The sequence below is a fragment of the Hemiscyllium ocellatum genome, chromosome 4 (assembly GCF_020745735.1).
Source record: "Hemiscyllium ocellatum isolate sHemOce1 chromosome 4, sHemOce1.pat.X.cur, whole genome shotgun sequence".
Lineage (NCBI taxonomy): Eukaryota > Metazoa > Chordata > Chondrichthyes > Orectolobiformes > Hemiscylliidae > Hemiscyllium > Hemiscyllium ocellatum.
In genome coordinates this window covers 123401833-123426383 of record NC_083404.1, presented here as the reverse complement: position 1 = coordinate 123426383, position 24551 = coordinate 123401833, and the positions used below count along the sequence as shown (strand labels likewise).

General features: G+C 43.5%; 1 protein-coding gene across 7 annotated transcripts in view; it reads right to left on the bottom strand.

Moving 5' to 3' along the window:
- LOC132815081 (focal adhesion kinase 1) overlaps nucleotides 1–24551 on the bottom strand; it is a 557743-nt gene that overhangs the window by 366780 nt on the left and 166412 nt on the right. The window lies entirely within an intron of this gene.

Sequence of the window (24551 nt, the reverse complement as noted above, 5' to 3'; positions counted from 1 at the left end):
GTGCCTCTAATATTTTTCAATTTTCTTCCCCCTTTATTGCATTTGAAATTATGCCGAAGGTCAGGTAATAAACGCATAAAACTTGCGCTTCATCTTGCTATTTCTAACCATCGGAGGAGTGTACTTTTTTTTAAAAAGAACATAACCTACACAGAACAGAATTGAAGTCTGAGCACGTATTGCTTGGAAACTAGGACACTAGTATAAAACCTATCAGTACCACAGCTAGCTCCTGGATCCTTAAAGACAGCTTCCATATTTTCCATACAGCTGGGAAAGCAAAGAATGATGTCTGACTATATTTTTGTAATCCGAATACCAACTCCACCAACACCATATTCTAGAATACTGTCCGGTAATGCTGCAACAGATTTAATAAGTGGTGCCCAGTTAAAATGATGTGTTTTGTCTTCAAAATATTGTGCATGAGTCATAATTCGTGAACTTAAGCCAGTGTAAAACACAGTACAAATTTGATTACAATTAAACCTATGTTTATGTGGCACACTTTGCAAATCTCAAATTGGATGGTGGACACATTTATAATAAATCTGTTAAGAGATGTTATTACACACCTCTGGAGCAAGTGGGATTTAAACCTGGTGCCTCCTAGTCCAGAGCTAAGGACATGACAAATGCACCACAAGAATCTTTAAATTGAATGCTTTACAACTCTACATAGGTATTGCATGTTTAGTGATCAATTAAATAGTTTAAAAACAAATCAAAATTGCCCTTGGGGTACCACAGTTCTCGAAAAGCTGTACTGAGTAGGTGCTGAAAGTGTGCTGGAGTAGTGGTGCTGGAAAAGCACAGCAGTTCAGGCAGCATCCGAGGAGCAGTAAAATTGACGTTTCGGGCAAAAGCTGAGAGAGTACTGCCTGGTCAGCGGTGCTGTCTTTTAGATAGGTACAACTGAGTTTAAATCTGCCCTGTCAGGAAATGCAGAAGATCACATTATACTGTTTGAACTGCTCATCCTCATCTGGCCAATATTTATTTCTCAAGCATCCCTAGTATCAAACTGTGTTGGTAAAATATATTTAGTCACCATGGGGCGTGGGTGTCAATGGCTGGGCCAGTATTTATGATCGGATTCTAGTTGCCCTTGCGATGTTGATGGTGGATTGCCTTCTTGAACTACTGGAGTCCATGTGCTGTAGGTAGGCAGACAATGCATTAGAGACTATATGGAATCCTGTGTTCAAAGTGTTATTGTAAAAGCGATTGCACTTCAGAAAGTACATCATTAGCTGAAAAGTACTTTGGGGTGACCTGAAATCATTAGAGGCACTGTACAAATGTGCAAATGAATTTTTCCTAGTGAATCAAAATACAAAACACAAAGGGGGCCAGGCACAGCAGAAATGTGATTATTCAGCTTCAAAAATAATAACAAACCTGTGCTTAATTCATCTTCAACATCTAAGAGGCCAAACAGCAGAACAGACAGTGCTTATTCATCTATTTATAGAATCTGACATAAATTTGCAGTAGGAGGCAAGAGAAAAGAGAGAGAGAGAGAAAAACAGAGATGGACAAACCAGCATTAAGCATGCACTCTGGGATGGAGACAAGCATCAGAACAGCAAGAAGTAATCTCACTGCAATTAGGGATACCTTTACACATGGACAATAACCAAATTCATTAACATTAACAATCTAGATGAAGGGACTGAGGACATTCGGGCTATACAAAGATAGGTAGAGGGACAGGCATTTATTTTGAGAGGATATGAATATAAAAACGGGGATGTACCTCAGAGGCTGTAGAAGGTTCTGGTCAGACCACATTTGGAGTATTGTGCAGTTTTGGGCCCCATATCTCAAAAGGAAACACTGGCCCTGTAGAGTGCACAGAGAAGGTTCAAGAGAATGGTGCCAGGAATGAAAAGCTTAACATATGAAGACTTGGGTCTATACTTAATGGAGGTTAGAGGGTGAAGGGGATATTTAATTGAAACATACAGAATACTGAATGGGGTTGAAAAATGTAGTGGTGAAAAGCACAGCCGGTCAGGCAAGCATCCGAGGAGCAGGAGAGACAACGTTTCGAGCATAAGCTCTTCATAACCAATGATGGGATGGTCCAAGGGGGCTGACAGATAAATGGGAGGGGTTGGGGCTAAGGGGAAGGTATCTGACAATGCGATAGGTAGTTGGAGGCGGGGGGTGATGGTGATAGGTCAGAAAAAGGGTGAGCGGATAGGTGGGAAGGATAATGAACAGGTAGGGCAGATCAAGAGGGTCGTGCCGAGTTTGAAGGTTGGATCTGAGAATAAGGTGGGGGAAAAGGAAATGAAGAAACTGACAAAATCTACATTGATCCTGTGTGGTTGGATCACTTTCTCCTAGAATACTGAATGGCCTGGACAGGGTAGATGAAAGTGAGTACTGCAGATGCTGAAGATCAGAGTCAAAACTTGTGGCGCTGGAAAAGCACAGCAGGTCAGGCAGCATCTGAGGAGGAGAGTCGACGTTTCGGGCTTAAGCCCTTCATTAGCAATGATAAAGGGCCTTTGCCCGAAACATCAATTCTTCTGCTCCTCTGATGTTGCCGGACTTGCTGTGATTTTCCAGCGCCACACTTTGGGACAGAGTAAATGTTGGGAAGATGTTTCCATTGGTACGAGACGAGGACCTGAAGGCATAGCTTTAGAGTAAAGGGAAGGCCTTTCAGAACGGAGAAAAGGAGAAACCACTTCGGCCAGAAAGCAGCGAATCATTGCAACAGAAGACTGTGGAGGCCAGTTCACTAAGTAGATAGGTTCTTGATTGTCAATGGGATCAAGGGTTACTGGAAGAGCACAGCAGGTCAGGCAGCATCCAAGGAGCAGGAGAATTGACGTTTCAGGCATGAGCCCTTCTTCAGGAATGAGGAAGGTGTGCCAAGCAGGCTAAGATAAAAGGTAGGGAGGGGGGACTTGGGGGAAGGGGCACTGGGAATGCGATAGGTGGAAGGAGGTAAAGTTGAGGGTGATAGGCCGGAGAGGGGTTGGGGGCAGAGAGGTCGGGAAGAAGATTGCAGGTCAAGAAGGCGGTGCTGAGTCCGAGGGTTGGAACTGAGATAACGTGGGGGGAGGGGAAATGAGGAAGCTGGAGAAATCTGCATTCATCCCTCGTGGTTGGAGGGTTCCTAGGTGGAAGATGAGGCGCTCTTCCTCCAGGTGTCGTGTTGCCATGGTCTGGTGATGGAGGAGGCAAAGGACCTGCATGTCCTTGGCGGTGTGGGAGGGGGAGTTAAAAGTGTTCAGCCACAGGGCAGTTGGGTTGGTTGGTGCAGGTGTCCCAGAGGTGTTCTCTGAAACGTTCCGTAAGGAGGCGGCCTGTCTCCCCAATGTAGAGGAGGTCACATTGGGTGCAGTGGATGCAGTAAATGATGTGTGTGGAGGTGCAGGTGAATTTCTGGCGGATATGGAAGGATCCCTTGGGGTCTTGGAGGGAAGTGAGGGGGGAGGTGTGGGCACAAGTTTTGCATTTCTTGCGGTTGCAGGGGAAGGTGCCGGGAGTGGAGGTTGGGTTGGTGGCGGTGTGGACTTGACGAGGGAGTGGTCTTTTGGGCAAAAGCCCTTCATCTGGAATGAGGCAGGGAGCCTCCAGGATGGAGAGATAAATGGGAGGGGGCGTGGGGTTGGGAAGAGTACAACAGATTGATGGAGGTGGGGATGAAGGTGATAGGTCAGAGAGTAGGGTGGAACAGATAGGTGGGAAGGAAGATTGGCAGGTAGGACAGGTTATGAGAATGGTGCTGAGCTGGCAGGTTGGAAATGGGGTAAGTTGGGGGGAGTGGAAATGAGCAAACTGGTGAAGTCCACTTCACCGGTTTCGTGGACTTCACCAGTTTCCTCATTTCCACTCCCCCCAACCTACCACAGTTCCAACCTGCCAGCTCAGCACCATCCTCATGACCTGTCCTACCTGCCAATCTTCCTTCCCACCTATCCGCTCCACCCTCCTCTCCGATCTAACACGTTCATCCACCTATGTTGTACTCTTAGCTATGCTTTCCCCAGCCCCACCCTCTTCCATTTATCTCTCCACCCCACAGATTGCCTGCTCATTCCTGATGAAGGGCTTTTGCCCGAAACGCCAATTTTCTTGCTCCTCGGATGCTGCCTGACCTGCTGTGCTTTTCCAGCACCACTCCAATCTAGACTGATTTCCAGCATCTGCAGTCCTCACTTTCACCTTGAGAAACATATGGGCCATGATTGAATGGCAGAGCAGTCTCGATGGGCTGAATGGCCTAAAGTCTGCTCCTATGTCTTATGGTCTAACTTCGACCATAAAAGTGAAAACAATTCAAGCCCAATTGAAAGTTGAGGACTAAACTTGAAACATTTGTTGCTAACGCTGCTAATGATGCAAACGATAAACTTCCCAGTCAGCCTGACAGAAGAATGTTCCTGGCACACACAGGCGAGGTTACTTGCACAAATTGCAGGGACTTAAAAATATTAACTTTACTTCACAAACCCAGACAGATTGTGCAATTGCAAAGTAGAAAATATGGCTATTATAATCAAAAGAATAACATGCTTTTAACCTAAAATAATAGAAAAACCTCAATTCACTTTTCATATGTGACCAACCACATCTCCCCTTCCACCGCACCCCCAACCATATGGCACTGACTGCTTGCTAAAGAAGTTTCATGAGCTCTCCAGCACTTTGTCCAACTACCAATCATTCACCTTAAAATTTAGTAAGTATTCCAAAATCAAATCTGAAAAATGTCATTAGATTAGTAATTCAAATGGTCAGGCTAATGGCCTGTGGACAAAGGTTCAAATCTCACCAATGGAATTACTTCATTTATAAATTTGAAATGTTAAAACTACTCACAATAATAGTGACCACAACATTGCCATCATTACCATAAAATTCTATCTGGTCCACGATTGTACTTTAGACAAGGAAATCTGCCACATGACGTACATGTTTGCAGTAAGGCTGTACTAAGGGCAGGTACTAAGGGCAGGAACTAAGTGGACCTGGCAGGTCCCAAACTGAGTACTTGTGACAGGTTCACAAACAAGGGCTGCTTAATTGGGACTATTAATGACTCCTTCCATCATAAATAATTGAGAGAAGACTGATAGAATAGTAATTGGCTGAAGTTGTCCTGCTTACTGTATACACTGTTGGGTGGATAGTGATGTTGTAGATGCATGGAATAGCTTGGCTTGGAGTGTAGCAAACTCTCGAGCATAAGACTTCTGAGGACTTTTGTAAAAATGTCAAAGCCTTTACAGGTACAGCCTTTTTTGATATCCTGTGGAGTGAATTAAATTGGTTGATGACTAGCAACTTTGAAGCTGGGGACCTCTGGAAGAGGCTGAGATGGATCATATACTCAGCACTTCTCCACTTCATTCAGTTGCCTAATGTATTGAAATTCATGAATCTTTCATCCATGGTGTCAATGTGACATAATAGGAACTCATGTTCTTGAATTGTTAAAAACTTAGAAATTTGTAACAAGATTTGCCTTGAATAAAACAGTGACACCAATAAGCTGCTGGACAGTGCGTGATTTGGCCTATTTAAATGAATATATACGCTTTGAATTTCTAACAATTTACATGGACCCATTCCAATACATACTTAATATGATGCTGCGGCTAGCCCCTTTCTCATAATAATTATAGTGGATTATATCTGCCATAAATGCTGTTGGATGTGAATCTTATCAGATTGAATGGATCTGTTGGAGAGACAGTTAGAAGCAATGAGGTATGTGCAACAACAACAGTATGTATGGATGGTAGTTATAGAAATGGGGGAAGTCTCAGATACAGTTACATAGATGGGTCAACTCCAGGAAAGGTAAGAGGGGTAGGCAGCTAGTGCAGGAATCTTCTGTGGCTATCCCCATTTCAAACAAGTATGCTGTTTTGGAAAATGTAGAGGGGGATGGATTCCCTGGGGAACATAGCATGAATAGCCACGTTTCTGGTATTGAGACTGGCTCGAATGCAACGTTGGGTTCCAAGAGATCAATTGTGTTAGGGGATTCTCTAGTATCAGGTATAGACAGACATTTCTGTGGCCAGCAGCAAAAAATCAGAATGGTGTGTTGCTTCCTGGTGCCAGGATCAAGGATGTCTCAGAGAGAGAACGCAGAATGTTCTCATGGGGGAAGAGGGGCCAGCAAGAGGTCATTATCCATATTGGAACCAATGACATAGGAAGGAAAAAGGTTGACACTCCGAAGCGAGATTACAGAGAGTTGGACAGGAATTTAAAAAGGAGGTCCTCAAGAGTAGTAATATCTGGATTACTCCTGGTGCTACGAGCTAGTGAGGGCAGGAATACGAGGATACAGCAGATGAATGCATGGCTGAGGAGCTGGTATATGGAAGGAGGATTCACATTTTTGGATCATTGGAATCCCTATTGGGGTAAAAGTGACCTGTACAAGAATGACGGATTGCACCTAAATTGGAAGGGGACTAATATACTGGCAGGGAAATTTGCTGGAGCTGCTCGGGAGGATTTAAACTAGTAAGGTGAGTGGGTGGGACCCAGGGAGATAGTGAGGAAAGAGGTCAATCTGAGACTGGTACAGTTGAGAACAAAAGCAAGTCAAACAGTCAGGACAGGCATGGACAAGATAGGACTAATAAATTAAACTGCATTTATTTCAATGCAAGGGTCCTAACAGGGAAGGCAGATGAACTCAGGGTATGGTTAGGAACATGGGACTGGGATGTCATGGCAATTACAGAAACATGGTTCAGGGATGGGCAGGACTGGCAGCTTAATGTTCCAGGATACAAATGCCACAGGAAGGATAGAAAGGGAGGCAAGAGAGGAGGGGGAGTGGCGTTTTTGTTAAGGGATAACATTACAGCTGTGCTGAGGGAGGATATTCCGGGAAATACATCGAGGGAAGTTATTTGGGTGGAACTGAGAAATAAGAAAGGGATGATCACCTTATTAGGATTGTATTATAGACGTGTTAATAGTCAGAGGAAAATTGAGAAATAAATTTGTCAGGAGATCTCAACTATCTGTAAGAATAATAGGGTGATTATGGTGGGGGATTTTAACTTTCCAAACATCGAGGAGGACTGCCACAGTGTTAAAGGTTTAGATGGAGAGGAATTTGTTAAGTGTGTACAAGACAATTTTTCTGAATCAGTATGTGGATGTACCTACTAGAGAAGGTGCAAAACTTGACCTACTCTTAGGAAATAAGTCAGGGCAGGTGACTAAGGTATCAGTGGGAGCGCACTTTGGGGCCAGCGACCATAATTCTATTAGATTTAAATAGCGATGGAAAAGGATAGACCAGATCTAAAGGTTGAAGTTCTAAATTGGATAAAGACCAATTTTGACAATATTAGGCAAGAACTTTCAAAAGCTGATTGGAAGCAGATGTTTGCAGGTAAAGGGACAGTTGGAAAATGGGAAGCCTTCAGAAATTAGATAATGAGAATCCAGAGAAAGTATATTCCTGTTAGGGTGAAGGGAAAAGCAGGTAGGTATAGGGAATGCTGGATGACTAAAGAAATTCAGGGTTTGGTTAAGAAAAAGAAGGAAGCATATGTAAGATATAGACAGGATAGATTGAGTGAATCCTTAGCAGAGTATACAGAAAGTAGGAGTATACATAAGAGGGAAATCAGGAGGGCAAAAAGGGGACATGAGACAGCTTTGGTAAATAGAATTAAGGAGAATCCAAAGGGTTTTTACAAATACGTTAGGGGCAAAAGGGTAACTTGGGAGAAAATAGGGTCCGTCAAAGATCAGCGCAGCAGGTCAGGCAGCATCCAAGGAACAGGAGATTCGACGTTTCGGGCATAAGCCCTTCTTCAGGAATGATTCCTGAAGAAGGGCTTATGCCCGAAATGTCGAATCTCCTGTTCCTTGGATGCTGCCTGACCTGCTGCGCTTTTCCAGCAACACATTTTCAGTTCTGATCTCCAGCATCTGCAGACCTCACTTTCTCCCCGTCAAAGATCAGCAAGATGGCCTTTGTGTGGAGCCGCAGAAAATGGGGGAAGATACTAAACGAGTATTTTGTATCAGTATTTACTGTAGAAAAGAATATGGAAGATATAGACTGTAGGGAAATAGATAGTGACATCTTGCAAATGTCCAGATTACAGAGGAGGATGTGCTGGATGTCTTGAACCTCATAAAAGGTGGATAAATCCCCAGGACCTGATCAGGTGTACCTGAGAACTCTGTGGGAAGCTAGAGAAGTGATTGCTGGGCCTCATGCTGAGATATTCGTACCATCGATAGTCACAGGTGAGGTGCCGGAAGACTGGAGGTTGGCTAATGTGGTGCCACTGTTTAAGAAGGGTGGTAAGGACAAGCCAGGGAAGTACAGAGCATTGAGCCTGGCGTCGGTGGTGGGCAAGTTGTTGGAGGGAATCCTGAGGGCCAGGATGTACATGTATTTGGAAAGGCAAGGACTGATTAGGGACAGTCAATGTGGCTTTGTGCATGGCAAATCATGTCTCACAAAATTGATTGTGTTTTTTGAGGAAATAACAGAGAGGATTAATGAGGGTAGAGCAGTAGATGTGATCTATATGGACTTCAGTATGGCGTTCGACAAAGTTCCCCATGGGAGATTGATTAGCAAGGTTAGATCTCATGGAATACAGGGAGAGCTAGCCATTTGGAGATAGAAATGGCTCAAAGGTAGAAGACAGAGGGTGGTAGTGGAGGGTAGTTTTCAGACTGGAAGCTTGTGACCAGGAGAGTGCCACAAGGATCGGTGCTGAGTCCTCTACCTTTTGTCATTTACATAAATGATTTGGACGCGAGCATAAGAGGTACAATTAGTAAGTTTGCAGATGACACCTAAAATTGGAGGTGTAGTGGACAGCGAAGAGGGTTACCTCAGGTTACAACGGGGTCTTGACCAGAAGGGCCAATGGGCTGAGAAGTGGCAGATGGAATTTAATTCAGATAATGCGAGGTACAGCAGTTTTGTAAAGCAAATCTTAGCAGGACTTATACACTTAATGATAAGGTCCTAGGGAGTGTTGCTGAACAAAGAGACCTTGGAGTGCAGGTTCATAGTTCCTTGAAAGTGGAGTCACAGGTAGATAGGATAGTTAAGATGGCGTTTGGAATGCTTTCCTTTATTGGTCAGAGTATTGAGTACAGGAGTTGGGAGGTCATGTTGCGGCTGTACAGGACATTGGTTAAGCCACTGCTGGAATATTGCATGCAATTCTAGTCTCCTTCCTACCGAAAGGTGTTGTGAAACTTGAAAGGGCTCAGAAAAGATTTACAAGGATACTGCCAGAGTTGGAGGATTTGAGCTATGGGGAGAGGCTGAACAGGCTGGGGCTATTTTCCCTGCAGCGTCTGAAGCTGAGGGGTGACCTTATAGAGGTTTAGAAAATTATGAGGGGCATGGATAGGGTAAATAGACAAAGTCTTTTCCCGGGGGTCAGGGGGTCCAGAACTAGAGGGCATAGGTTTAGGGTGAGAGGGGAAAGATGTAAAAGAGACCTAAGGGGCAACTTTTTCACACAGAGGGTGGTACGTGTATGGAATGAGCTGCCAGAGGAAGTGGTGGAGGCTGGTACAATTGCAACATTTAAGAGGTATTTGGATGGGTATATGAATAGAAGGGGTTTGGAGGGATATGGGCCAGGTGCTGGCAGGTGGAACTAGATTGGGTTGGGATATCTGGTCGGCATGGACAGGTTGGATGGAAGGGTAGGTTTCCATGCTGTACATTTCTATGACTGTGACTAAATGCAATCTTTGGACTTTCTTCAGGAAAGATTTTACTTCCAATTCTCGAGTCAATTTTTCATACAATCAATTCCCGAACTGCACAATTTGATGAACTAGCAAATGCGCTGACTTCTAGTTTGAAACCAGCTCTACTTCATTCTATTTGAAGGGAACCCACTTTTCCTCAATTGCCATACATGGTGGGGTCTGTGTCGCATCCTAAACACCTGTACACATTCTTGACAGCATGACATGTTGCCTACTTGGTCCCATATGTCAAAGTACAAGGAGAGTGTAACCCTAAACATATGTTTGAGGTCAACTCCTAATGTGAGCATGGCACTAAATATGTCTTTATTAGGTGAAATAAAGGGGTCTACTTTTATGCTTGCCACGGATCTAAATACTCACATTGGAGCTAAACAAACTGCTCATCTTACACTGGGTTGACTGACATGCCACACTCTACAGTAGCAGTTTTATTGCAAAAGAAACCTTTTCAGACAGCTTCTCAGAAATATAATCAGACAAAAACATATTAAGTGAATCTTAGTTAATTAATAGCTTGGACAAAGATGTTTGTTTTATGAAGAGTCTGAAGTGCTGGAGTCGTGGAAATGGAATTCTGGCGTTTACAAAGTCATTGGGTAAAAACGTAGTCATCAAAAGTGGGGTAGAGTCAATGTCGGGAAGGGTAGAATTGGGGGAATGATGACCTTTTGAGGGAATGCTGGGCGATAGAAGTGTACAAACAGAGATATAGATTAAACCATGAATGGACTTGAAACCAAGGATGAGACTTCAAAATTAGTGGCACTTAAGCAGATTAGAATGTGGGCAGCAGACTTAACACGATTCAAGTTTATGGAAGGCAGCCAGAAAGGCATTTCAAGCGTTGAGTCTGGAGTTGATAAATTCATGTAGGAGGTTCAACTGCAGGTTGGCTTAACAGGGAACCTGCAGCAGGAAAAAGCCCTTTCGCCTCTTGGGCCTGCTCCACTATCTAATAAAACAATAGCTGATTTGATGTAGTTTTCACTCCACTCTCCTGTCTGTTGTCCATTAACCTTGCCACTCCTATAATAGAAGGATCTTTATAACTCAGCTTCAAACAAATTCAAATGCTCAGTATACATTGGCATAAGGGGTCAGGAATTCCAAAACTAAATCACCTTTAGGGAGAAATTTCTCTTAAACAGGAAACTGTTCATTCTGAAACTATGTCTTTCAGTTATAAATTCCTCCATCAGGGGAAATATCCTCTCAACATCAACTCTTCCAAGCTTCAACAGCATCAAATATATGTTTCATTAAGATCACCCTCATTTTTCTAAACTTAACAAAGTTTAGGGTCATAAGGTGTGGTGCTGGAATAGCACAGCCAGTCAGGCAGCGTCCAAGGCGCAGGAGAGTCGATGTTTTGAACTAAGCTCTTCATCAGGAGTGAGGGAGGGCCCCAACAGGGCTGCTCTCGATGTGGTCTCCTGGTCACTGGGGAGACAGGACGCCAACTTATGGAACTTTTCAGAGAATATCTCTGAGACACACGCACCAACCGACTCCACCGTCCTGTGACCAAACAACTTCAACTCCCCTTTCCATTCCACCAAGGACATGCAAGTCCTGGGCCGCCTCCACCGCCAAACTCAAGCCACCCGACGCCTGGAGGAAGAACACCTCATCTTCCTCCTTGGGACTCTCCAACCACATGGGATTAATGTTGATTTCACCAGTTTCCTCATTTCCCCTGCCCCCACCTTATCCTAGATTCAACCATCTAATTCAGCACCACCCTCTTGATCTGTCCTACCTGTCCATCTCCTTTCCTACCTATCCTCTCCACTTTCTTGTCCTACCTATCACTATTGCCCCCCACATCTACCTATTCATTCCCAGCTACCTTTCCTCGAGCCCCACCCCACTCCCATTTATCTCTCAGCCCCCTTGAACCGCACCCCTTTCATTCCTGAAGAGCTTATGTGAGAAATGTCGGCTCTCCTGCTCCTCAAATGCTGCCTGACCGGCTGTGCTTTTCCAGCGCCACACTTTTTGACTCTGATCTCCAACATCTTAATCCTCACTTTCTCCTAGTTTCAGTAAGTTTGGGCCCAACCTGTTCAACTTCTCCTTGCAAGAAACTCCTACATCCCAAGAATCAACCTGCTGAACCTTACCTAAACTGCCTTCAATTCAAATGTATTGTTAAATAAGGAAACTAAAACTATATCCAGGACTCAAAGCATATTCTCACTAATAAAGGCCCACCTTTTCAACCTCACCCCTTACCTGAGGCAATGTGAGTCTAAGGCTAAAACATCACCAGTCATCTCTCAGTAATGAGAGGCTACCCTGTTGTCTTCTGGTGCTATGAAGACTACTTTTCTTTTCAAACTTTTTCATTGCAAGAGGAGGTGGAAATATGTTGTCTATATAATGGGGATGCTCTGGGTCAAATGCAAGGATGGGATTTTGTGGAATGGGAATCATAGGCAATGCTTTAAATCATCATAATGCTGAAGAAATTTATGGAAGATACTACAGTTCATTGAGGAAACAGTTTTGGACAAGTATTCTCACAAATGGAGGTAGTGTAGTGGTCAAGATGAGCAGAACAGTAGACTTATTCACATATCTTTATATGTCTTTACTCAGTCAGAGTCACTAAATAGCAAGAATCCAAGACACAGGCCAATTTGCAACACAGGACTATTTCCATGCCAAATACTGGAAAGAGTATGCAATAGACAGTGATCCCATGACTAACTGATCAGATCCAAGTTTTGTAGCACAGTCTTTTCCTTTATGAATGGTAGTGGACAATTAAAGAATGAACTATATTGACCATCACTATCTCTAGGTCAAGTCTTCTGTTAAGCACGGATTCAACAAATAGAGTATAATGACAATAATGCCACATCATACTTAGTAATGTTCACCTTCAAATTTTTTTTACTGTTTTACAAGGAAACACTTGGAATGGAGTAAGCATTCACATACATTAGCTCCACCCATTCTGAAGTGTTGGAGACTCCAAAAATATCCCTGTTGTCAGCAGAGAAAAAGTTAAGAAGCACATCCATCTTCAGCTGCAAGTGCCAAGAACATAATCCCCTATGGCCTTCTTCTGGTGTCCCCAGCATAATAGATGCTGGTTTTCGGTCAATTTGATTAATTCCACATGATATTAAGAAACAGTTGAAGGCTATGGGCCCTGTGAACATTCTAGCAATAGTAGTGAAGATGTGTGCTCCAGAACCTGCTGCACTCTAAGCAAGCTGTTTGAGTAAAGCTACAACACTGGCATTTACCCAATAATGTGAATAACTGCCTGACTATGTCCTACACACAAACAGCAAGCCAAATCAAGGAACCTTCGCAAAATGGAGCCCTAGTGTCAATTGGAGTCGAGGGAAAATCTCTGTTGGTTGGAGTCATACTTGGCACAAAACTTTTAGTGGTTGAAGGTCCATCATATCATCACTCGTTGGTTCTCGATAGCATTACCACGAATCCTTCACTAATCACCAGAAACTGAACTGAACCAGCCACAGAAATATTGCAACTTCAAGAGAACTCAAAGGCTAAGAATTCTGCAGTGAATGAATCACCTCTTGTCACTTCAGTTCAGCCACCATCTACAAGGAATCTACCTAAGTCAGGAATGTGATGGAATTGTTCCCAGCTTCAACAATATTCATGCTTAAATCCTTCCCCTCCCTTCACCATGACACATGGCTGTAGTGTCTACTGTCTTCAAATTGTATCTCAGTAACTCACCAAGGTTGTTTCTCATATTAAAAACTCAAACTCTATTGCCTGGAAGAACAAGACTAACAGATTCATAGTAACACAACCACCTACAAGTTCCCATCCAAGCTACACACTATTCTGTCTTTGGAACTATATTGACCATCACTATCTCTAGGTCAAGTCTTCTGTTAAGCACTGATTCAACAAATAGAGTATAATGTCAATAATGCCATATCATACTTAGTAATGTACACCTTCAATTTTTTTCTACTGTTTTACAAGGAAACACTTGGAATGGAGTAAGCATTCACATACATTGGCTTCACCCATTCTGATGTCATACACAGTTTGGGAACACCACAATCTGCAGGTTCTTCTCCAAGCAAGTACCATCTTGACTTGGAAGTCAATTATTCTGTTCCTTCAGTATCAAAATCCTGACCCACCTTACAACTCCAATGATCACAGTAGTTCAAGAAGGCAGCTCAAACACCTTCTTTGTAGGAAACAAATGATGGCCCTTGCTGAGATGACATATCCCATGAAAAGAAAATTACACTCCCTTATCAACTGGCAGTGAGGACAACTTTAATGCTGTACCACACAACCATGCTTTTCCTGGTTGAGACCAGACACTTCAGAAAGTCTCGGCTTTGCCCAAGATCTTTATATTCTGCACAGCTCACCTATTTGATGGATAAACTTCTGCTTAGTCAAGGAGTCCTTTAGCGTGTTTCTCAAAAAGGTAAAAAAAAAGCTCAAATAATAACACAGGATACATTCAAATATATTTCGTAAACAATAACATTCATAATCTATGAAATGATGGAGGATGCCGCTTAGATTCGATTAGATTACTTACAGTGTGGAAACAGGCCCTTCGGCCCAACAAGTCCACACCGACCCACCGAAACCCATTCCCCTACATTTACTCCTTCACCTAACAACGGGCAAAACAGCATGGCCAATTCACCTAAACTGCACATTTTTTGGACAGTGGGAGGACCCGGAGCACCCAGAGGAAACCCACACAGACACAGGGAGAATGTGCAAACTCCACACAGACAGTCGACTGAGGTGGGAATTGAACCTGGGTCTCTGGCACTGTGAGGCAGCAGTGCTAACCATTGGGCTAACGTGCAGTCAATGAAGTGCATGGCAGTTAGCATCTTGAATAGAATTTCTACCAACTTTATTCATAAAATACAACAAGCAAACTACAAAAAATGTGCTATAAACATTTGCTTATGAAGGAAATTAAAATTAATCTTCATTTTGAATATGCTCCAATATTATATCAGTAATTACAGAATAGCTACAATTAAACAGTCTTAGCAGGACTTATACACTTAATGGTAAGATCTGGGGGAGTGTTGCTGAACAAAGAGACCTTGGAGTGCAGGTTCACAGTTCCTTGAAAGTGGGGTCACAGGTAGATAGAATAGTGAAGGCAGCGTCTGGTATGCTTTCCTTTATTGATCAGAGCACTGAGTACAGGAATTGGGAGGTCATGTTGCGGCTGTACAGGACATTACATAGAACATAGAAACATAGAAAAATACAGCGCAGTACAGGCCCTTCGGCCCTCGATGTTGCGCCGACCGAAGCCTACCTAACCTACACTAGCCCAATAACCTCCATAAGCTTATCCAATGCCCGCTTAAATGACCATAAAGAGGGAGAGTCCACCACTGATACTGGCAGGGCATTCCAAGAACTCTCAACCCGCTGAGTAAAGAATCTACCCCTAACATCTGTCCTATACCAACCTCCCCTTAATTTAAAGCTGTGTCCCCTAGTAACAGCTGAATCCATACGCGGAAAAAGGTTCTCATGGTCAACCCTATCTAAACCCTAATCATCTTGTACACCTCTAGCAAATCTCCCCTGAACCTTCTTTTCTCCAATGAGAACAGCCCCAAGTGCCTCAGCCTTTCCTCATACGATCTTCCTACCATGCCAGGCAACATCCTGGTAAACCTCCTCTGCACCCGTTCCAGTGCCTCCACATCCTTCCTGTAGTATGGCGACCAAAACTGCACACAATACTCCAGATGAGGCCACAACAGAGTCTTATACAACTGCAACATGACCTCAGGACTCTGGAACTCAATTCCTCTACCAATAAAGCCCAGTACACCATATGCCTTCTTCACAGCACTATTTACCTGGGTGGCAACTTTCAGAGATCTGTGTACATGGACACCAAGATCCCTCTGCTCATCCACACTACCAAGTAGCCTACCATTAGCCCAGTAATCCATCTTCTTGTTACTCCTACCAAAGTGAATGACTTCACACTTAGCTACATTGAACTCCATTTGCCACCTTTCTGCCCAGCTCTGCAACTTATCTATATCCCGCTGTAACCTGCCACATCCTTCTTCGCTGTCCACAACTCCACCGACTTTCGTATCATCCGCAAACTTGCTCACCCAGCCTTCAAGCCCTTCCTCCAGGTCATTTATAAAAATGACAAACAGCAACGGTCCCAAAACAGATCCTTGTGGAACACCGCTAGTTACTTTGGCCGCTTTTGGAATATTGCATTCAATTCTCATCTCCTTCCTATCAGAAGGATGTTGTGAAACTTGAACGGGTTCAGAAAAGATTTACAAGGATGTTGCCAGGGTTGGAGGATTTGAGCTAAAGGGAGAGGTTGAATAGCCTAGGGCTGTATTCCCTGGAGCATCGGAAGCTGAAGGGTCTGGATGGGTACGTGAATAGGAAAGGTCTGGAGGGGTATGGGCCGGGTGCTGGCTGGTGGGATTAGGTTGGGTTAGGATACCTGATCAGGATGGACGAGTTGGACCGAGGTGTCTGTTTCCGTGCTGTACATCTCTGACTCTAAGAGTCTTTACTTAAGCGTATGAATTCAAGGTAATTGTTACAAGTGCCAAAGGTGGGGTAATATTTTACCTTTAAACTCAGCAAGTCCTATAGTCTGGAATAAACTGCCTGAAAGGTTGAAGAAAATTCAATAGTAGCAACAAAAATTCATCAAATCCCCTTGAAAGAACAAAATAGGGCAATGTGGGGGAAAAAAGAGCAGGGCTAGTTAGACTGCTTAAACAAGAGTTACACAGGCACCATGGGCCAAATGACCACCTTCTATTGTTTACCATGCAACATAAAGAACAGCTAAAAATGTTACTTAACAACAGAAGGATGGGAACTAAAGCTGACTTAGTCAGCACCATATACATACATGTATATATGAGAGAACACTGCAAAAATACATTAAAATCTAAAAAAGTCTTCACAAGCATATATAACATATAGTGAAAATTGCACCCATTTATTCAATCATCGGTTCAGATCTGTGAATGGTTCTGAAAACCTAATCTGTGACTCTATGACTATAATCTGATTATGCCAAACAACTCTACAAGAACTTAAAAATGATAACAATTTGCAAAAAAAAAACAGAACTTATTAAACACACAAACAAAATTCTGTTGGTTGCGAGAAAGTGATAGTAACATCACTGCAGCACTAAACCAGAGGCCAAGGCTAATGCCCTGGGAAGAAGGATTCAAATTTCACAAGATAGCGAAATGTGAATTGAATTATTAAATTTGGAATTAAAATTTAATCATGAAATCATTGTTGATTATCATTTTAAAAAACCCATCAGATTCACAAATTTACTGCCATCTCTCCCTAGTCTACATCTGACTCCAGACCCACAGTAATGTGGTTACCATTGAACAATCCATTGCAATGTCTGTCATTCAATTGTATACAATTGCTACTATGTCAAAAATAAGTAATGAAATTGGGCGGACCACCCAACATCAACCTAGTTACTAGGACCAACAATATAGCTCTTTTGACCCTGCAAACACCCTACTAATATCCAGATTCTTGTGTGAGAACTGAAGAGGTATACATAGAGTAGCTATCACAATCTGGACTATGTTGCCCTGAAATATCTCAGCATAATTCCAAATCCCATGAAGTTTCATGATATCAAATCAGACAAGGGCAAGGTCATCCCCTATTGATTACCATCTACTGCACCACTCTAAGCTGATGAACCAGTTTTCCTCCATGTTCTTTACCAATTGGAAGAAGCACTGAAGATAGTAAGGGCACAGAATAGAGTCTGGGCAGGGGACTTCATTGTCTGTTATGAAAAGTAGCTTGGTGACTTCATTACTCTCACAGCTCAAAAAGACATCGCTGCTAAACTGGGTCGGCAGCAGGTAGCAAAGAAGCCATCGAGAGCAATGTATTTGACACCTTCATGTCACAGAATAGAATCCCTACAATGTGGAAGCAGGCCATTTGGTCCATCAAGTTCACACCAACCCTGTGAAGAGCAATCCACCCAGACCCATGCATCCACAGCCCTATCCCTGCAACCCTGCATTGCCCATGGAAAATCCACCTAGCCTGCACATCCCTGGTCACTATGGGTAATTTAGCATGGCCAATCCACTTAATTTACACATCTTTGGACAATCAGCTAGTTGAGTTGCATCTGTCCATGATAGTTTCAATCGGAAGGAATACTGCACAGTACTTGTGGAGACTGAGTTCTGTCTTTACACTGTGGATACTCTTCATTGTCTCGTGTGGGACAACCAACGTGCTGAATGGAACAGATTTCCAACAGATCTGGCAACTCAGAACTGAATATTCATGAGGCAACTAAAAACTAAGTATCCGCAAGGCACTGAGGATCACCAACAACTGAATAGTACTCAACCACATCTTATAACCTTAAAGCCCTACATACCTGTCACTTGACCATCACCATCAAGCCACGGATCAATCCTGCATCAATGACTAGAATAGGAATTTATTGCCATGTGTACTTCTCTATGGAAAATGTAGTGAAAAGTTTTATAAGTCACCCACCTTGAAGCCTACATCATTAATAATAATAATTTTACTTTTTAAAATTAAGTTCGACACAGTTCAATTAAAGGTTCTTGGCCTAGTGGAAAGCCAATTAAGAGACTGCACTATGGCATGCAGGAGTAACACCAGACATACCTAAACAGAAGGTAGCAACCTGGTGAAGCTACAACACAGATCTATTTGCATACCAAACAGCTAAACCAGAATGCAATGGAAAAAAGGGTCAGCTAAGATCTGCAATAGTGTCACATCGAGTCATGACGGTGATGGACAATTAACAACGGTGATAAGCACCACAATCATCCCCATCCTCAATGATGGGGTGCCCAAGGCACCAATAAAAAAAAGCATTTGCATCAATTTTCAACCAGAAGTACCAAATGGAAGATCCATCTTTACCTCCTCCTCAAGTCCACAATCTCTCAGTCTCTTGTGTTCAGCCAGTAATATTCAATCCACGTGATAGATAGTCATAGATAAGTACAGCATGGAAACAGACCCTTTGGTCCAACCCATCCAGGCCGACCAGATATCCCAACCCAATCTAGTCCCACCTGCCAGCACCCAGCCCATATCCCTCCAAGCCCTTCCTATTCATATACCCATCCAAATGCCTTTTAAATGTTGCAAATGCACCAGCCTCCACCACTTCCTCTGGCAGTTCATTCCATACATGTACCACCCTCTGTGTGAAATAGTTGCCCCTTAGGTCTCGTTTATATCTTTCCCCTCTCACCCTAAACCTATGCTCTCTAGTTCTGGACTCGCCGACCCCAGGGCAAAAACTTTGCCTATTTATCCTATCCATGCCCCTCATAATTTTGTAAACCTCTATAAGGTCACCCCTCAGCCTCTGATGCTCCAGGGAAAACAACCCCAGCCTGTTCAGCCTCTCCCTGTAGCTCAAGTCCTCCAACCCTGGCAACATCCTTGTAAACTTTTTCTGAACCCTTTCAAGTTTCACAAGATCTTTTTGATAAGGAGGAGACCAGAATTGCACGCAATATTACAAAAGTGACCTAACCAATGTCACGTACAGCTGCTACATGACCTCCAACTCCTGTACTCATTCTGACCAATAAAAGAAAGCATACCAAACACCTTCTTCACTATCCTATCTACCTGTAACTCCACATTCAAGGAGCTATGAACCTGCACTCCAAGGTCTCTTTATTCAGCAACACTCCCTAGGACCTTACCATTAAGTGTATAAGTCCTGCTAAGATTTGCTTCCCCAAAATGCAGCACCTCGCATTTATCTGAATTTAACTCCATCTGCCACTTCTCGGCCCATTGGCCCATCTGGTCAAGATCCTGTTGTAATCTGAGGTAACTCTCTTCGCTGTCCACTACACCTCCAATTTTGGTGTCTTCTGCAAATGTACTAACTGTAAGTACCTCTTATGCTCGCATCCAAATCATTTATGTAAATAACAAAAGGTAGAGGGCCCAGCACCGATCCTTGTGGCATTCCACTGGTCACAGGCCTCCAGTCTGAAAAACTACCCTCCACCATCACCACCCTCTGTCTTCTACCTTTGAGCCAGTTCTGTATACAAATGGCTAGCTCTCCCTTTACTCCGAGACCTAACCTTGCTGACCAGTCTCCCATGGGGAACCTTGTCGAATGCCTTACATCTACCGCTCTGCCCTCATCAATCCTCTTTATTACTTCCTGAAAAAACTCAATCAAGTTTGTGAGATATGATTTCCCACACACAAAGCCATGTTCACTATCCCGAATCAGTCCTTGCCTTTCCAAATACATATACATCCTGTCCCTCAGGATTCCCTCCAACAACTTGCCCACCACCTGTCAAGAAACTACTGAAGATACTGTACACTGCAAAAAGATATTGGCCCTGACAACATCCCAGTTGTAGTACTAAAGAACTAGCAGTACCACTAGTCAAGCTACTCCACAACACTGACCTGGTAATATATAAATTTGCACAGAGATAACCCATCAGGACAAATCCAACTCAGCCAATTACACCCAATGGTCTACTCTTGATGGTCAGCCAAGTGATAGAAGAAGTGATGGACAACATCATCAAACAGTTCATTCTTAACAATAACCCGTTCTCTGAAGCACAGTTTGGGTTCCACCAGGGCTACTCAGCTCCTGACCTCATCATAGCCTTGGTCCAAACATGGACAAAACAGCAGGCTAGCAGTGGGGAGGTGAGAATGACTGGCATTGGCAGCAGTTTCTAACCATCTGCACTCAGTCACTCACCGGGGATCTTTGACACCTTCTCAACCAGCGACCTTTCACGCCTAGAAGAACAAAAACAACCAATGCATGTGAATAGCACCACCTCCAAATTCATCTCCAAATCACCCATCATCCTGACTTACAAAAACATTACCATTGCTTCTCTATTAATACTTCAAAATCCTTGAACTCTCCCCGATCATCACTGCGAGCATACCTACATCCCAAAGACTGCAGCAGTTCAAAAAGGCAAAGCACAACCATCTTGCCGAAGGCAGTTAGGTACAGGTCATTAATGCCGCTCTTGTCAGGAACACCAACATCCTGTGATCAATAAACTATTTTTAAAAATCAATTTTTAAAATACCTTCTAAAGCGGATTGCTTCCATTTTATGTTATGCAAAATCTGACTCAACATGAAAAAATATTTTTCAATGAATCATTAAAACAACATTCATGGGATTGTAATTTTGAAATGAGCGAATGGTTTTATTTAGTTTGCAATGATGGTATACTCATTCCAGATTATCAGGGTTTACCTCTATGTTTCCTTCGAATGCTTCCAAAATTGAATGTGGAAAATGAGTTATTTGGCTAAATAGGAATCAGTTTCAAAGCTAAAACATGTTCCCAGTTTAAGTGCAGATTATTATTAGCTCACTACACTGAACTGTTTAGCTGAGTTCCTACTAAAGCTTCACACTCTGGATTCTGGTTCACAACTCTGCTAAATGTCCCAGTTTTCAAATCACTACAATGTGCTAATGGGCTATTAATGGAACAGTGTGTAAATTTCTTCTCAAGTCTGATTTCCTATTTGCTTCCCATATAGACAGGCTGCATAACATCTTGTACAGAACCTGTAAGATATATCTTTTCAGATATATCTTGGTAAGATACATAACTGAACATAACCAGACTCTATAGTACAATTTTAGCACGACATGACAATGTTGCATAGTAACTCTTCAGATGACATACAGTTTCAACTTGGCAGCTATACTGCCAATTTGAAATATTTTAATATTCAATGCACACTTGTACAATGGTGATATACAGAGAAATGCTTTGCCATTTCAGATTATTTAACCTGCTTACTAAAACCACCCATTTCTTTCAGAAGGGCTTCACAGCTGCTGAAATAAACGCAAAATAATGCAGATCCTGGAGAGGTGAGTTTCAACAATTTAGAAGACAGAATCCCTACAGTGTGGAAGCAGGCCATTCGGCCCATTCACTCCATATTGAACCTTCAAAGAGTATCCCACCAAATCCACCCCATCCCTATAAACCTACATTTACCACGACTAATCTACTTTACCTGCACATCTTTGGACTATGGAAGGAAACTGGAGTGCCTGGAGGAAACCCATGTGACACAGGGAGAATTTGCAAACTCCACACAGACAGTCACCAGAATCGAACCCAGATCCCTGGTGCTGAGAGGCAGCAGTGCCATCCACTGAGCTACAGTACCACCCTTCAATTTCCTCCTATATTTTTCAGGGAATTTCGGCATGGCTGGGCAATGAAGTATGGCCCATCCCTAGTTCCCCTTGAGAAGAAAGTGGCAATATGGCTTCTTGAATTGTTGCTGTTTGTTGAGTGTAAGAATCCTTCCAGGGGCATGAACAAGGAATCATAAGAACATAAAGCAAAGGAGCAGAGGCAAGTTATTTGGCCTATCGCGTTCACTCTGCCAATCAATAAGATCATGGTTGATCTGGTAATTCTCAACTCCACTTTTTTCCTTTGCCCCTAAATCATAGATTCCTTACTGATTAAAAGATTTCAATCTTGAATATACTTAAATGATCCAGCCTCAATAGCCAAATATTCATTACCTTCTGAAAAAAAAAGTCATCTCATCTCAGTCTCAAATGTGCAACCTCTTACTCAGATTGTCTCCTCTGGTCCAACACACTCCCTCTGGTCCCAGACTCATTCACAAGGGAAAAACAACTTCTCCATATCTACTTTGCCAAGCCCACTAAAAATCTTATTCCAATAAGGTTACCTCCCATTCTCCTAAGCACAAAGTACAAGCCCAACCTACACAACCTATCCCCACAAGACAATCCCTCCAGATGTGGGATCCACCTTGGTGAACATTCTCAGGACTGCCTCCAATATATATCTTTCCGTAAGACCATAGGACAGAGGAGCAGAAGAAGGCCAATCAGCTTGTTGAGTTTGCTGCAGCACTCAATGAAATCAACTGTACTAAATGTGTGACCCCTTATTCTTAGATTCTGCCCTTTCCCACAAGGGAAAAGCAACTACTCATTTATTCTGTCAAGTCCTCTAAGAATCTTGTACGTTTCAATAGTGTTGCCTCTCATTTTTCTATATTCCATTTTCACTAGCCCAACTCAGGCAAAAGTGAGGATTGCAGATGCTGGAAATCAGAGTCTAGATTAGAGTGGTGCTGGATAAGCACAGCCGGTCAGGCAGCATCCAAGGAGCAGGAAAATCAACGTTTCAGGCAAAAGCCTGATTGGCTATAGGACACTCTAATCTAGACCAGCCCAACTCAACCTCTCATTTGACAGCCCCTTCATATCCAGCATCGACCTAGTGAACTTTGTCTGGGTTGCCTGCAATGCCTGTATATCTTTCCTTGCATAAGGGGACCAAAACTGTTGACAATATTCCAGTTCAGGGCTGTCCAGTGCCTTGCACAGTTTTAGCAAAATCGCCCTACTTTTATATTCCACTATCTTTGAAATGAAGGCCAACATTCAATTTGAATAGGTGATTGATTCAAAGAATACCTATGTTTTGTCCTCAAAATACTGAGTTTACAGTTGCCTGCCACTGCAACACACCTCTCTGTTCCCTGGCCAACATCTGTGTCTTAGGCTTACTGCAGTGCTCTAGAGATGCTCAGCGCAAGCTGGGAGAACGACACGTCATTTTCCATTTGGGAAGTCTGCAGCCTTCTGACATAATACTGAGTTCAACAATTTTAGGGCTCGAGCACCTTTCTCCCACCCCCACAAACGCCAAGCCTCGTCATTACATGGGCAGCCACTAATAGTCCCCATCAGTAGCTATTCATTTCCCCTGACCTTTAAATCACTCCTTTGACAGTCCAAATGTTTTTCCCTCTCTCTTTGGGCTCTATCTTCCCCAATCATTTACGCGCCCCCTACCCCATCTTTCGTATACAAACCACCCTTTCCGAGCTACCAACAGTTCTGAAGACAGGTCATTGGACCCGAAATGTCAACTCTGATTTATCGCCACAAATGCTGCCAGACATGTTGAGATTTTCCTGAAAATGTGTTGCTGGTAAAGCACAGCAGGTTAGGCAGCATCCAAGGAATAGAAAATTCGACGTTTCGGGCATAAGCCCTTCATCAGGAATGAGGAGAGTGTGCCAAGCAGGCTAAGATAAAAGGTAGGGAGGAGGGACTTGGGGGAGGGGCGATGGAGATGTGATAGGTGGAAGGAGGTCAAGGTGAGGGTGATAGGCCGGAGTGGGGTGGGGGCGGAGAGGTTAGGAAGAAGATTGCAGGTTAGGAGGGCGGTGCTGAGTTGAGGGAACCGACTGAGACAAGGTGGGGGGAGGGGAAATGAGGAAACTGGAGAAATCTGAGTTCATTCCTTGTGGTTGGAGGGTTCCCAGGCGGAAGATGAGGTGCTCCTCCTCCAGCCGTCGTGTTGTTACGTTCTGCCGGTGGAGGAGTCCAAGGACCTGCATGTCCTCGGTGGAGTGGGAGGGAGAGTTAAAGTGTTGAGCCACGGGGTGGTTGAGTTGGTTGGTCCGGGCGGCCCAGAGGTGTTCTCTGAAGCGTTCCGCAAGTAAGCGGCCCGTCTCCCCAATATAGAGGAGGCCACATCGGGTGCAGCGGATGCAATAGATGATGTGTGTGGAGGTACAGGTGAACTTGTGGCGGATATGGAAGGATCCCTTGGGGCCTTGGAGGGAAGTGAGGGAGGAGGTGTGGGCGCAAGTTTTACATTTCCTGCAGTTGCAGGGGAAGGTGCCGGGAG